At 46.6% G+C, this 14,706-nt stretch overlaps 1 non-coding gene across 1 annotated transcript; it reads right to left on the minus strand.

Moving 5' to 3' along the window:
- Window positions 1–7,013: 7,013 nt before the first annotated feature.
- Window positions 7,014–7,095, minus strand: TRNAL-UAG (transfer RNA leucine (anticodon UAG)). Its single transcript has one exon. It is a non-coding gene; the product is annotated as a tRNA-Leu (tRNA).
- Between the last annotated feature and the right edge of the window lie 7,611 nt (window positions 7,096–14,706).

The following is a 14,706-nucleotide window of genomic DNA, read 5'->3' on the forward strand; positions in this document are numbered from 1 at the left end:
TGTGTGCACATGTTCCTTTTATGGGCATGACTTGCTAATATGTTTCCCTAACTTGCCATAGGTTTTCTAATGTTCCTACTATGGGCGTTTTATGATATTCTTATGACAAGTGATCTAATGTGATAACGTGTTTCCTGACTACTGCTTATGTTGCAGAATACTGAGTAACCTGTGTGTTATGTGTGACTACTGCTAGTTTGCAGAGTAACAAATGTGTAACGTTCTGACAACTGCTAAGGTAGCAGGATAGTACTGTTATGTGATGTTGGTCTAATAATTACGTTGTGTACAATACAGTGTATTTTTATATAATCTGGTGTTGTGTTTCCTTTGTGGTGGGGATATTGCGTCACATGTATGTGTGTTTTGTGCAAACGCTTTACGCATTGCCTCCGGGTTAAGCCTGACTGCTCGTGCCAAGCTACCAAGGGGGTGAGCAGGGGTTATCTTGGACGTGTAACTCCCTTGCCCTGACTAGAGTGGGTAAATTCTGCCTGGCTGAGGTGCATACCCTAGCCAACCAGAAACCCCATTTCTAACACCTATCAAATCTGTCTCACTCCAATTTGCCCCACTCTAATAAAAAACAATCTGCACCACTCCAAAACAATCTGTCCTACTCCGATCCAAAACAATCTGACCCACTCCTATCTGCCCGACTCCACTTCAAAACAATCTTCCCTACTCCAATTCAAAACAATCTACCCCACTGCAATCTTCTGCACTCCAATCCAAAACAAACTACCACATTGCAATCCAAAACAATCTGCCATACTGCAATCGAAAACAATCTGTCCCACCCCAGGGAGTGGTGGCTGGTGCACTTTGAAAGGAGGGGGTGGGAGGGAACAATAGTTCATCTGAAGCTAAGTGAAGAAATTGTAATAAAATAGTGCATTTTAACCCCTTCGCTGCCAGGCCTTTTCCCCCTCAGGTGCCAGGCATTTTTTTGGCTATTTGGGGCAGGACGCGCTTAGGCCATCATACATTTTTGTCCACATAAGCTACCCACGCCAAATGTGTGTCCTTTTTTTGCAACATCCTAGGGATTCTAGAGGTACCCAGACTTTGTGGGTTCCCCTGAAGGAGACCAAGAAATTAGCCAAAATACAGTAAAAATGTATTTTTAAAAAAATAAATGGAAAAAAGGGCTGGAGAAGAAGGCTTGTGGTTTTTGTCCCTGAAATTGGCATCCACAAAGGGTTTGCAGTGCTAAAATCACCAGCTTCCCAGCTTTCAGGGACAGGCAGACTTGAATCAGAAAACCCAATTTTTCAACTCAATTTTGGCATTCTACTGGGACATACCCCATTTTTACGATTTTGTGTGCTTTTAGCCTCCTTCCAGTCAGTGACAGAAATGGGTGTGAAACCAATGCTGGATCCCAGTAACCTAAACATTTGTGAAAAGAAGACAACATTCTGAATTCAGCAATGGGTAACTTGTGTAGATCTTACAAGGGTTTCCTACAGAAAATAACAACTGAACTAAAAAAAAATATTGACATTGAGGTGAAAAAAACAGCCATTTTTCTCTACGTTTTACTCTGTAACTTTTTTCTGCAATGTCAGAATTTTGAAAGCAATATACCGTTACGTCTGCTGGACTCTTCTGGTTGCGGGATATATAGGGCTTGTAGGTTCATCAAGAACCCTAGGTATCCAGAGAAAATAAATGAGCTGCACCTTGCAGTGGGTTTTCTTTCTATACCGGGTATACAGCAATTAATTTGCCGAAGTATAAAGAGTGAAAAATAGGTATCAAGAAAACCTTTCTATTTCCAAAATGGGCACAAGATAAGGTGTTGAGGAGCAGTGGTTATTTGCACATCTCTGAATTCTGGGGTGCCCACACTAGCATGCGAATTAAAGGGCATTTCTCAAATAGACGTCTTTTTTACACACTGTCTTATATTTGGAAGGAAAAAATGTAGATAAAGACAAGGGGCAGTAACACTTGTTTTGCTATTCTATGTTTCCTCAAGTCTCCCGATAAAAATGGTACCGCACTTGTGTGGGTAGGCCTAGCGCCCGCGACAGGAAGTTCCCCAAAACACAACGTGGACACATACAATTTTCCCAAGGAAAACCAAAACCTAGGTAAAAGACATTGTCATTTGCAACGCCAATAGCTCTAACTCTCCCAAATGTGAGACCTTTCGCATTGCAAATGCTTGTTTTTTTGTGCAGACAAGTATTCGTGGAGCCTGCTTTGGTTCTTAAGACCTCAGACCTAAAGCAAAGCTTAGACAGAAACATAGCAATGTGCCCTTTGCACACAGTTAGAGATACAACTAAATGGAGTTATATATAGGTGTGCACGGCCATTGTGCACAATTCTGTTGTGATATAAAGTTTCGGTATGGGTTAATGAAAGCTCGTAGTTATGGCCGAGTGGCTAAGGTGATGAGCTTGAAATTCAATGGGGGTTCCTTGCGTAGGTTCGAATCCTGCCGAGTACGTCACTTGTTTATTTTAAACCTGATATTTAAAATAACTGTGAAGAACACATTTACCAACTTTATTTGGGAAGATAGATAATTTGCTTTAAATCTTTATTTAACAGAGGTTCGATTTTATTTTGCAGAGAGAAGAGCGGGGTGACCGCGTTGGGAGAACAAATTATTTGTTAAACCTTCCATTTGAAGGTGATCTAAGCAGAATGAAGGAAAACAACAGCAGCGCCCATCAGCCGATTTCTTGGGAGTCCACGGTTTAGGAGTTTACTTAGAAGGAGACTGTAAAAGAGTTTTAAAATTAGGGACCTATTGGTAGAGTCACTGTGTATGCAAATTGAAGGGGCAGGAGGGAGATGCGTCATTAAGATCTGTTAAAATCCATCTCTGGCAGCGGTGGATTCGAACCCACGCCTCCAAAGAGACTGGAGCCTAAATCCAGCGCCTTAGACCGCTCGGCCACGCAAACTACAGTTTTCTGTGTGTCTGTGCACTTCATGAGCACCGAAACCCTGCGTCTTGGCACTTAGTGTGGAAAGTCGAGTCGATAAACCGTTTAAAGGACATGATTACAATGTCGGGAGGGTGATGTGGTAATTGAAGGTTATCTCTCTTACTCAGTCACTGCACAAGTCTTCTCCCACCTGCTCGGACCTAGTGCAATCACCTTAAAAGACAACACTCTCCGAGCAATGACTTCCAACCAAGGTATAAGCACCTGCTCTACATAGGCAATGTGACTCCATCATTTTCTAATGAAACAAGTGTTCATACTGGTGGGCTCATTTCTTAGGGTGGGATCTAATGAATGAGCAGTTCATTCAAAAATAACCGAGGAGTTGCACGTATTCATGAAATCAGCCCTATTGCCGCACCCAGTCTCCCCAACATACTGTTTAGCTTTCCAGTGACGTCATGTCTTGTGTGGCCTATTCACATTCCGCTGTTAATATTTTTTAGCCAACAGAATTCCACACTTCCCGGTCTTTGAGCTCACATTGAAAAGGCACAAGTCCCAAAATGCAACCGGGTGCTGTTTAAAACTCCAGCACTGGTGGGCGGTGCCCCAGGTGACATGGGGCCCACCTGGATGCTCTGACTGCCTTTCACGTGACAGTCACAGACACACACAGGACAGAGGTTCAAAAGCTATTCTGAAAGAAGTAAGGACAACAGGCCCAGGTGAAACTAAACTTTTTAAATAGATGATTTTTGTTTCTATTGACCGGGTTCTCACTCGTTCTGCGCGCCAAGTCAAATGTAAATGAGCCTCGCAATAAAAATGCACAGAGGATGGTCAAATTCACTTCACTCTGCGCTCGTTGATGCTGAGAGCATGGTTGTCAGCCCGCACGCTTGTTATTTTGATGTGGAATTACTTGATTGCTTTGTGATAATTTTCATTACTCCGAATTGGAAGCTCCCCTACCCCAGTAATAACGTTTGAGGTATTGCCTCCCTACCACACCAACAAGGCCACCCTCTGACCAAGTCCTTTGCCTCTCTTCAGATCTACCATAAGCCCCTCCATTCACTAGGAACTTTTTGCTTGACGACCATCTAGGCGTCCTTGGAATATTGATATTTAGAAGTAACAATGTTTGTTTATTTTAACTAACTGAACTTTTTAGGGTCTCGCTTGATAGACTCTGTAGTATTCAGTAAAGGGCTTGGAGCCCGCATGTCTCTCACCATTTTTTTATTTATGTGGCACTCTTCTTTACAGTTTCTTAATTCATCAAGGCATGTCTTGCATCATTTCCGTTCCTCTCTGTAGAGCAGCGACCAAGCGTTGATTGATTCAGCTTAATCAGTGCCTGACCGCTGCTCCCCACCTGATCAAGGTACTATTTTTTCCTTTTACCTTCTAGTGCCCTGCAAACAGAAGGCTTGTGACTGGCAAAAACATGACCAGCAGGTCAACCAAAACTGTTAAGTTTTAAATTTAAATCTAACTTTCTTTTATTTTGCCAAATCGTCTTTTCCCACGTTCCACGCATGTTTTCTTTTGTTTTTGTTCGTGGGCGCTCTTCTCAAAAGACGACGATTAGCTTGTTTAAAATATTGCAAAACAACAGTGTTTCTTTATTATGTGTAAATTCTGAAATTATGCTTTGACACATAATCCTGCGGTACACTTCAATCCACCCCACTCCAATCTGCCCCACTACAATCCACCCCCATCCAGACCACTTCACCCACACTAATCCACCTCACTCCAGTCCAAATCACTCACCCGAATCCAATCCACTCTAACTCATCCCATTCCAACCCTCTCCAGCCACCCCTATCAAATCTGTCTCACTCCAATTTGCCCCACTCTAATAAAAAACAATCTGCACCACTCCAAAACAATCTGTCCTACTCCGATCCAAAACAATCTGACCCACTCCAATCTGCCCCACTCCACTTCAAAACAATCTCCCCTACTCCAATTCAAAACAATCTACTCCACTGCAATCTTCTGCACTCCAATCCAAAACAAACTACCACACTGCAATCCAAAACAATCTGCCATACTGCAATCGAAAACAATCTGTCCCACCCCAGGCAGTGGTGGCTGGTGCACTTTGAAAGGAGGGGGTGGGAGGGAACAATAGTTCATCTGAAGCTAAGTGAAGAAATTGGAATAAAATAGTGCATTTTAACCCCTTCGCTGCCAGGCCTTTTCCCCCTCAGGTGCCAGGCATTTTTTTGGCTATTTGGGGCAGGACGCGCTTAGGCCATCATACATTTTTGTCCACATAAGCTACCCACGCCAAATTTGTGTCCTTTTTTTGCAACATCCTAGGGATTCTAGAGGTACCCAGACTTTGTGGGTTCCCCTGAAGGAGACCAAGAAATTAGCCAAAATACAGTAAAAATGTATTTTTTAAAAAATAAATGGAAAAAAGGGCTGGAGAAGAAGGCTTGTGGTTTTTGTCCCTGAAATTGGCATCCACAAAGGGTTTGCAGTGCTAAAATCACCAGCTTCCCAGCTTTCAGGGACAGGCAGACTTGAATCAGAAAACCCAATTTTTCAACTCAATTTTGGCATTTTACTGGGACATACCCCATTTTTACGATTTTGTGTGCTTTTAGCCTCCTTCCAGTCAGTGACAGAAATGGGTGTGAAACCAATGCTGGATCCCAGTAACCTAAACATTTGTGAAAAGAAGACAACATTCTGAATTCAGCAATGGGTAACTTGTGTAGATCTTACAAGGGTTTCCTACAGAAAATAACAACTGAACTAAAAACAAATATTGAAATTGAGGTGAAAAAAACAGCCATTTTTCTCTACGTTTTACTCTGTAACTTTTTTCTGCAATGTCAGAATTTTGAAAGCAATATACCGTTACGTCTGCTGGACTCTTCTGGTTGCGGGGATATATTGGGCTTGTAGGTTCATCAAGAACCCTAGGTATCCAGAGAAAATAAATGAGCTGCACCTTGCAGTGGGTTTTCTTTCTATACCGGGTATACAGCAATTAATTTGCCGAAGTATAAAGAGTGAAAAATAGGTATCAAGAAAACCTTTCTATTTCCAAAATGGGCACAAGATAAGGTGTTGAGGAGCAGTGGTTATTTGCACATCTCTGAATTCTGGGGTGCCCACACTAGCATGCGAATTAAAGGGCATTTCTCATATAGATGTTTTTTTTACACACTGTCTTATATTTGGAAGGAAAAAATGTAGATAAAGACAAGGAGCAGTAACACTTGTTTTGCTATTCTATGTTTCCTCAAGTCTCCCGATAAAAATGGTACCGCACTTGTGTGGGTAGGCCTAGCGCCCGCGACAGGAAGTGCCCCAAAACACAACGTGGACACATACAATTTTCCCAAGGAAAACCAAAACCTAGGTAAAAGACATTGTCATTTGCAACGCCAATAGCTCTAACTCTCCCAAATGTGAGACCTTTCGCATTGCAAATGCTTGTTTTTTTGTGCAGACAAGTATTCGTGGAGCCTGCTTTGGTTCTTAAGACCTCAGACCTAAAGCAAAGCTTAGACAGAAACATAGCAATGTGCCCTTTGCACACAGTTAGAGATACAACTAAATGGAGTTATATATAGGTGTGCACGGCCATTGTGCACAATTCTGTTGTGATATAAAGTTTCGGTATGGGTTAATGAGAGCTCGTAGGTGGCTAAGGTGATGAGCTTGAAATTCATTGGGGGTTCTTTGCGCAGGTTCGAATCCTGTCGAGTACGTCACTTGTTTATTTTAAACCTGATATTTAAAATAACTGTGAAGAACACATTTACCAACTTTATTTGGGAAGATAGATAATTTGCTTTAAATCTTTATTTAACAGAGGTTCGATTTTATTTTGCAGAGAGAAGAGCGGGGTGACCGCGTGGGGAGAACAAATTATTTGTTAAACCTTCCATTTGAAGGTGATCTAAGCAGAATGAAGGAAAACAACAGCAGCGCCCATCAGCCGATTTCTTGGGAGTCCACGGTTTAGGAGTTTACTTAGAAGGAGACTGTAAAAGAGTTTTAAAATTAGGGACCTGCAAATTGAAGGGGCAGGAGGGAGATGCGTCATTAAGATCTGTTAAAATCCATCTCTGGCAGCGGTGGGATTCGAACCCACGCCTCCAAAGAGACTGGAGCCTAAATCCAGCGCCTTAGACCGCTCGGCCACGCTACCTTCAGTTTTCTGTGTGTCTGTGCTCTTCATGAGCACCGAAACCCTGCGTCGTGGCACTCAGTGTGGAAAGTCGAGTCGATAAACCGTTTAAATGACATGATTACAATGTCGGGAGGGTGATGTGGTAATTGAAGGTTATCTCTCTTACTCAGTCACTGCACAAGTCTTCTCCCACCTGCTCGGACCTAGTGCAATCACCTTAAAAGACAACACTCTCCGAGCAATGACTTCCAACCAAGGTATAAGCACCTGCTCTACATAGGCAATGTGACTCCATCATTTTCTAATGAAACAAGTGTTCATACTGGTGGGGTCATTTCTTTGGGTGGGATCTAATGAATGAGCAGTTCATTCAAAAATAACCGAGGAGTTGCACGTATTCATGACATCAGCCCTATTGCCGCACCCAGTCTCCCCAACATACTGTTTAGCTTTCCAGTGACGTCATGTCTTGTGTGGCCTATTCACATTCCGCTGTTAATATTTTTTAGCCAACATAATTCCACACTTCCCGGTCTTTGAGCTCACATTGAAAAGGCACAAGTCCCAAAATGCAACCCGGTGCTGTTTAAAACTCCAGCACTGGTGGGCGGTGCCCCAGGTGACATGGGGTCCACCTGGATGCTCTGACTGCCTTTTCACGTGACAGTCACAGACACACACAGGACAGAGGTTCAAAAGCTATTCTGAAAGAAGTAAGCACAACAGGCCCACGTGAAACTAAACTTTTTAAATAGATGATTTTTGTTTCTATTGACCGGGTTCTCACTCGTTCTGCGCGCCAAGTCAAATGTAAATGAGCCTCGCAATAAAAATGCACAGAGGATGGTCAAATTCACTTCACTCTGCGCTCGTTGATGCTGAGAGCATGGTTGTCAGCCCGCACGCTTGTTATTTTGATGAGGAATTACTTGATTGCTTTGTGATAATTTTCATTACTCCGAATTGGAAGCTCCCCTACCCCAGTAATAACGTTTGAGGTATTGCCTCCCTACCACACCAACAAGGCCACCCTCTGACCAAGTCCTTTGCCTCTCTTCAGAACTACCATAAGGCCCTCCATGCACTAGGAACTTTTTGCTTGACGACCATGTAAGCGTCCTTGGAATATTGATATTTAGAAGTAACAATGTTTGTTTATTTTAACTAACTGACCTTTTTAGGGTCTCGCTTGATAGACTCTGTAGTATTCAGTAAAGGGCTTGGAGCCCGCATGTCTCTCACCATTTTTTTATTTATGTGGCACTCTTCTTTACAGTTTCCTAATTCATCAAGGCATGTCTTGCATAATTTCCGTTCCTCTCTGTAGAGCAGCGACCAAGCGTTGATTGATTCAGCTTAATCAGTGCCTGACCGCTGCTCCCCACCTGATCAAGGTACTATTTTTTCCTTTTACCTTCTAGTGCCCTGCAAACAGAAGGCTTGTGACTGGCAAAAACATGACCAGCAGGTCAACCAAAACTGTTAAGTTTTAAATTTAAATCGAACTTTCTTTTATTTTGCCAAATCGTCTTTTCCCACGTTCCACGCATGTTTTCTTTTGTTTTTGTTCGTGGGCGCTCTTCTCAAAAGATGACGATTAGCTTGTTTAAAATATTGCAAAACAACAGTGTTAGAAATGGGGTCTTTGGTTGACAGTCAGGTTACCCCCTGTTCAAGCAAGGACCCTCACTCTAGTTAGGATAAAAGAGAATCACCCTCAGCTAACCCCTGCTTACCCCCTTGGTAGCTTGGCAGAGCAGTAGGCTTAACCTCAGAGTGCTGGGCGTAAAGTATTTGTACCAACACACACAGTAACTTAATGAAAACACTACAAAATGACACAACACCAGTTTAGAAAAATAGGAAATATTTATCTAGACAAAACAAGACCAAAACGACAAAAAATCCAACATACACAAGTCAAGTTATGATTTTTTAAAGGTTTAAAATAAAAAGAGTCTTTAGGTAGTTGTAACAACACACTAGCGCTGCTAGCGTGTAAATGTACCTGGTTTGCGTCAAAAATAACCCCGCACGGGCGGTGTGCGTCGAAAGTAACCCTGCACGGCTGTGTGCGTCGAAAACAACTCGGCACGGCGGTGCGCGTTGAAAAAGCCAGCCACACGACGATCCGAAAGTCCCGCGGCGCAGGGTGCGATCTCTCAGCCTCCGTCAGCGATGCTGCGCGTCGTTTCTCCTGCTCCGGGCGTCGGTTTTTCGGTCGCGTTTCCTGCGGCGTCGTTTCTCAGCTGCGGAACCGGCGTCGCGTCGTTTTCTCAGCCGCGATCGGATTCGCGTCGATCTTTTCTCCGCACGGTGCTCGGTGCGTGTATTTTTGTCCTTAGGCTGCCAGCCTCTCCTTTCAGGGTCCCAGGAACTGGAAGGGCACCACAGAGCAGAGTAGGGGTCTCTCCAGAGACTCCAGGTGCTGGCAGGAAGAAGTCTTTGCTATCCCTGAGACTTCAACAACAGGAGGCAAGCTCTACATCAAGCCCTTGGAGATTTCTTCTTCAAGATGGAAGGCACACAAAGTCCAGTCTTTGCCCTCTTACTCTGGCAGAAGCAGCACTGCAGGAAAGCTCCACAAAGCACAGTCACAGGCAGGGCAGCACTTGTTCCTCAGCGATCAGCTCTTCTCCAGGCAGAGGTTCCCCTTGATTCCAGAAGTGTTTCTAAAGTTTGTAAGTTTGGGTGCCCTTCTTATACCCATTTTAGTCTTTGAAGTCACCTTTCTTCAAAGGGGACTCACACCTTCTTGTGAAATCCTGCCTTGCCCAGGCAAGGCCTCAGACACACACCAGGGGGCTGGAGACAGCATTGTCAGAGGCAGGCACAGTCCTTTCAGATGAGAGTGACCACTCCACCCCTCCCTCCTAGCAGAGATGGCTAATCAGGAAATGCAGATCACACCCCAGCTCCCTTTGTGTCACTGTCTGGTGTGAGGTGAAAAACAACCCAACTGTCAAACTGACCCAGACAGGGAATCCACAAACAAGGCAGAGTCACAGAATGGTTTAAGCAAGAAAATGCTCACTTTCTAAAAGTGGCATTTTCAAACGCACAATCTCAAAATCAACTTTACTAAAAGATGCATTTTTAAATTGTGAGTTCAGGGATCCCAAACTCCACCTGTCCATCTATTCTCTAGGGGAATCTACACTTTAATCATATTTAAAGGTAGCCCCCATATTGTCCTATGAGAGAGAGACAGACCTTGCAACAGTGAAAACGAAATTGGCAGTATTTCACTGTCAGGACATATAAACCACATTACTATATGTCCTACCTTATCCATACACTGCACCCTGCCCTTGGGGCTACCTAGGGCCTACCTTAGGGGTGCCTTACATGTAAGGAAAGGGAAGGTTTAGGCCTGGCAAGTGGGTACACTTGCCAAGTCGAATTTACAGTGTAAAAATACACATACAGACACTGCAGGGGCAGGTCTGAGACATGATTACAGAGCTACTTATGTGGGTGGCACAACCAGTGCTGCAGGCCCACTAGTAGCATTTGATTTACAGGCCCTGGCACCTCTAGTGCACATTACTAGGGACTTACTAGTAATTCAAATATGCCAATCATGGATGAACCACTTACATACAATTTAAACAGGAGCACTTGCACTTTAGCACTGGTTAGCAGTGGTAAAGTGCCCAGAGTAACAAAAACAGCAAAATCAGAGTCCAGCACACATCAACAACCTGGGGAACAGAGGCAAAAAGTTAAGGGAGACCACGCCAAGGATGAAAAGTCTAACACGTGTCCCCCCCAGCTAAAAGTGGGGAGCAACTACCCAACCTCATGGGAGTTCTCATCACTAAGGCGGAAGAACCTGGACAGACCATCAGCATTGGCGTGCTCTGTACCGGGTCGATGTTCCACCGTAAAGTCCATCCCCTGTAGGGAAATGGACCACCTCAACAGTTTTGGGTTCTCACCCCTCATCTGCATTAACCATCTGAGGGGTCTGTGGTCGGTCTGAACTCGGAAGTGAGTCCCAAACAAGTAGGGTCTTAGCTTCTTCAGTGCCCAGACCACAGCAAACGCTTCACGTTCTATGGCACTCCACCTACGTTCCCTGGGTAGTAACCTCCTGCTAATGAAGGCTACGGGTTGATCTAGGCCCTCTTCATTCAGCTGTGAGAGTACTGCTCCAATACCATGCTCTGAGGCGTCTGTCTGTACAACAAACTCCGTGGAGTAGTCAGGTGCCTTCAGCACAGGTGCTGTGCACATGGCAGCCTTCAGGGCATCAAAAGCGTTCTGGCAAGCCTCTGTCCAGATCACTTTCTTGGGTTGCTTCTTAGAAGTCAACTCAGTTAAGGGGGTAACAATGGTACCATATCCCTTAACGAACCTCCGATAGTATCCTGTGAGACCTAAAAAGGCTCTCACTTCAGTCTGGGTCTTGGGAGGCTCCCAAGCCAGAATCGTGTCAATCTTAGGCTGTAGGGGTGCCACCTGGCCACTCCCCACCTGGTGTCCTAAGTACACAACAGAACCCTGCCCTATTTGGCACTTGCTCGCCTTAATAGTGAGGCCTGCCTTCTGCAGGGCCTCTAACACTCTCCAGAGGTGTTGCAGGTGTTCCTCCCATGTGGAACTAAACACAGCAATGTCATCCAGGTAGGCGGCACTGAACTCATCCAGTCCTGCCAACACCTGGTTGACCAACCTCTGAAAGGTGGCAGGGGCATTCTTCATCCCAAAGGGCATCACATTGAAGTGGAAGTGCCCATCGGGGGTAGAGAATGCTGACCTCTCCTTTGCCCCTTCAGATAAGGCAATCTGCCAGTACCCAGAGGTTAAATCAAACGTACTGAGGTACTTGGCAGCTCCTAACCGATCAATGAGCTCATCAGCTCGGGGGATGGGGTGTGCGTCAGTCTTGCTGACCGCATTGAGACCCCGGTAGTCCACACAGAACCTAAGTTCTGGAGTGGCACCAGGAGTAGTAGCCTTTGGGACCAAGACCACTGGGCTGGCCCAAGGACTGCTGGAGTGCTCAATAACCCTTAGGGCTAACATTTTGGAGACTTCCTCCTTAATGCAAGCCCTCACCCTGTCAGTCACCCTGTAAACCTTATGTTTAACAGGTGTACTGTCCCCAGTGTCCACATCATGTGTGCACAGGTGTGTGACTCCTGGGATCAGGGAAAACAGTGAGGCGAACTGTCCCAGCACGTGGCGACAGTCCCTCTGCTGTTCCTCAGTCAGGGAGGGGGAGAGGATCACTCCCTCCACAGACCCATCTTTCTCTCCTGCAGACAGGAGGTCAGGAAGAGGCTCACTCTCTTCCTCCACCCCGTCATCTGTCGCTAGGAGCATGGATAGCTCAGTTCGCTCAAAGTGTGGTTTGAGGCGGTTGACATGTAGGACCCTCAAGGGGTTCCTGGGGGATTGCAAGTCTACCAGATAGGTGACCTCGCTCTTTCTTTCCACCACCTCAAAAGGCCCAGTCCACTTATCTTGGAGAGCCCTAGGCTCCACTGGTGCCATGACCCACACTTTTTGTCCAGGCTGAAACTCAACCAGAGTGGCATTCTGGTCGTACCACCGTTTCATGTCCTCCTGGCTTGCTTCCAGGTTCTCCTGAGCGAGACTCCTGAAGCGGGCAGTCTGGTTTCTTAGTGCCAGCATGTAGCTAAATACATCCTGGGGTGGTTTACTAGGAGCTTTCTCCAAAGCCTCCTTCACCAGACTGAGCGGTCCCCTCACAGGGTGGCCATAGATGAGCTCAAAGGGGCTAAAGCCAAGTCCCTTTTGAGGCACCTCCCTGTAAGCGAACAGAAGGCATGGCAAGAGGACGTCCCACTTACGCCTCAAGGGCTCTGACAGGCCCTGAATCATGCCTTTCAAGGTGCGGTTGAATCTCTCAACCAGACCATTACTTTGGGGGTGGTAAGGGGTGGTGAACTTGTAGGTTACCCCACACACCTTCCACAGAGACTTCATATAAGTGGATATGAAGTTTGTACCCCTATCAGATACTACCTCCTTGGGGAACCCCATGCGGGTAAAAACCCCCATCAAGGCACGTCCCACCACGGGGGCGGTGACCGTCCTTAGAGGAATAGCTTCTGGGTACCGTGTGGCATGGTCCACCAAGACCAGGATGAACCTGTTGCCCATGGCTGTCTTGGGATCCAGAGGCCCCACAATGTCAATTCCTACCCTTTCAAAGGGAGTACTGACTACCGGTAAAGGTTGGAGGGGAGCTTTGCATTTCCCCCCACTCTTGCCACTTGCCTGACAAGTCTGACAAGATCTACAATAAGCAGCTGACTGCTTGTTCATCAAGGGCCAGTAAAAGTGGGAGACAAGCCTCTTATAGGTCTTGTCCTGCCCTAGATGTCCTGCCAAAGGCACATCATGAGCCAAACCCAGTAGGAAGGTCCTGAAGCCCTGGGGTACCACCAGCATACGAGCTGACCCCGGCTCAGGAACCTTAGGCTCACTATACAGGAGGCCATCCTCCCAATAAATCAGGTGAGTACCTGGCGCCCCGCCAGCCGCCTGGGCTGCAGCCTGCTGCCGCAGTCCCTCAAGAGTAGGGCACTCCTTCTGCGCTGTGCAGAATACTTCCCTGGTGGGTCCCCCTTCCTGCTGCCACTGCGACAGCTCGGGGACCTCCCCCAGTTCAGCCACCTGTTCCCCTGTAGGTTCCGGGGCATCACCCTCAGGCTCTGCCTCCTCCCGGACCGTGGGAACTTCTGGGGCGGGTTTCCCGCGCCTCCTGCCTCTCCTCTTCTTGGCGGTCCCCTGGGCCACTGTTTCAGGCTCCAGGGGCTCTTGACTACCCTGATTGGCTGCCATAGACCGGGTGGATACGCATACCCACCCAGGCAGACCCAACATCTCCAAGTGAGACCTGTGTTCCACCTCCTTCCAAGGGGAATCTTCCAGGTCGTTGCCTAGCAAACAATCAACAGGCATGGTTGGACTCACAGCTACTTTCCAGGAACCTGAGACCCCCCCCCATTCAAAGGGAACCTGCGCCACTCTGCAGAGGCGCTCAGAATTGTCTACTGCAACTACTTGGTGAAGTACCCGGGGATCAATCTGCTCTTCAGACACCAGGTGACTCCTCACTGTAGTCACACTGGCTCCAGTGTCTCTTAGAGCCTCCACCCTCTGTCCATTGATGGTCACCCATTGCCTGTACTTCTTAGTGTTATCAGGCACTAGGTTTCTCTGGACCATCTCACTGTCCCCTAGTGAGACAAGGGTCATTTCTGCTGGTTCCCACCCACCTGAAACCAACTCCTCCCCAAGCGCTACACTGGCCAAACCCTGGGACGGTGCACCAGTGGGTGCCGGTGTACTTTTGGGGCATTTGGGGTCCCCCCTCACATGACCCACCTGGTTACATGAATAGCACTTACGTAGGGGACCACCTGCCATTGGCTTCACTTTGGAGAACCATGGCTTCTTTTCACTGGGGGGTTGGGAATCCTTACCCTGGGAATCAGTTTGGGGCCCTTTAGAGAACTCATCCTGTTTGCCCTTACCCCCCCCTTTCGTCTGAGAGGGACCCTGCCCACCCTTGGCGTGGTCTCCCCCATACCTCCTTTGGACCCTGGTGCTCTCCCAGCGGTCCGCTTCCTGTGCAAGCTTCCTGGGGTC

This window comes from Pleurodeles waltl, chromosome 12 (genome assembly GCF_031143425.1).
Source record: "Pleurodeles waltl isolate 20211129_DDA chromosome 12, aPleWal1.hap1.20221129, whole genome shotgun sequence".
Lineage (NCBI taxonomy): Eukaryota > Metazoa > Chordata > Amphibia > Caudata > Salamandridae > Pleurodeles > Pleurodeles waltl.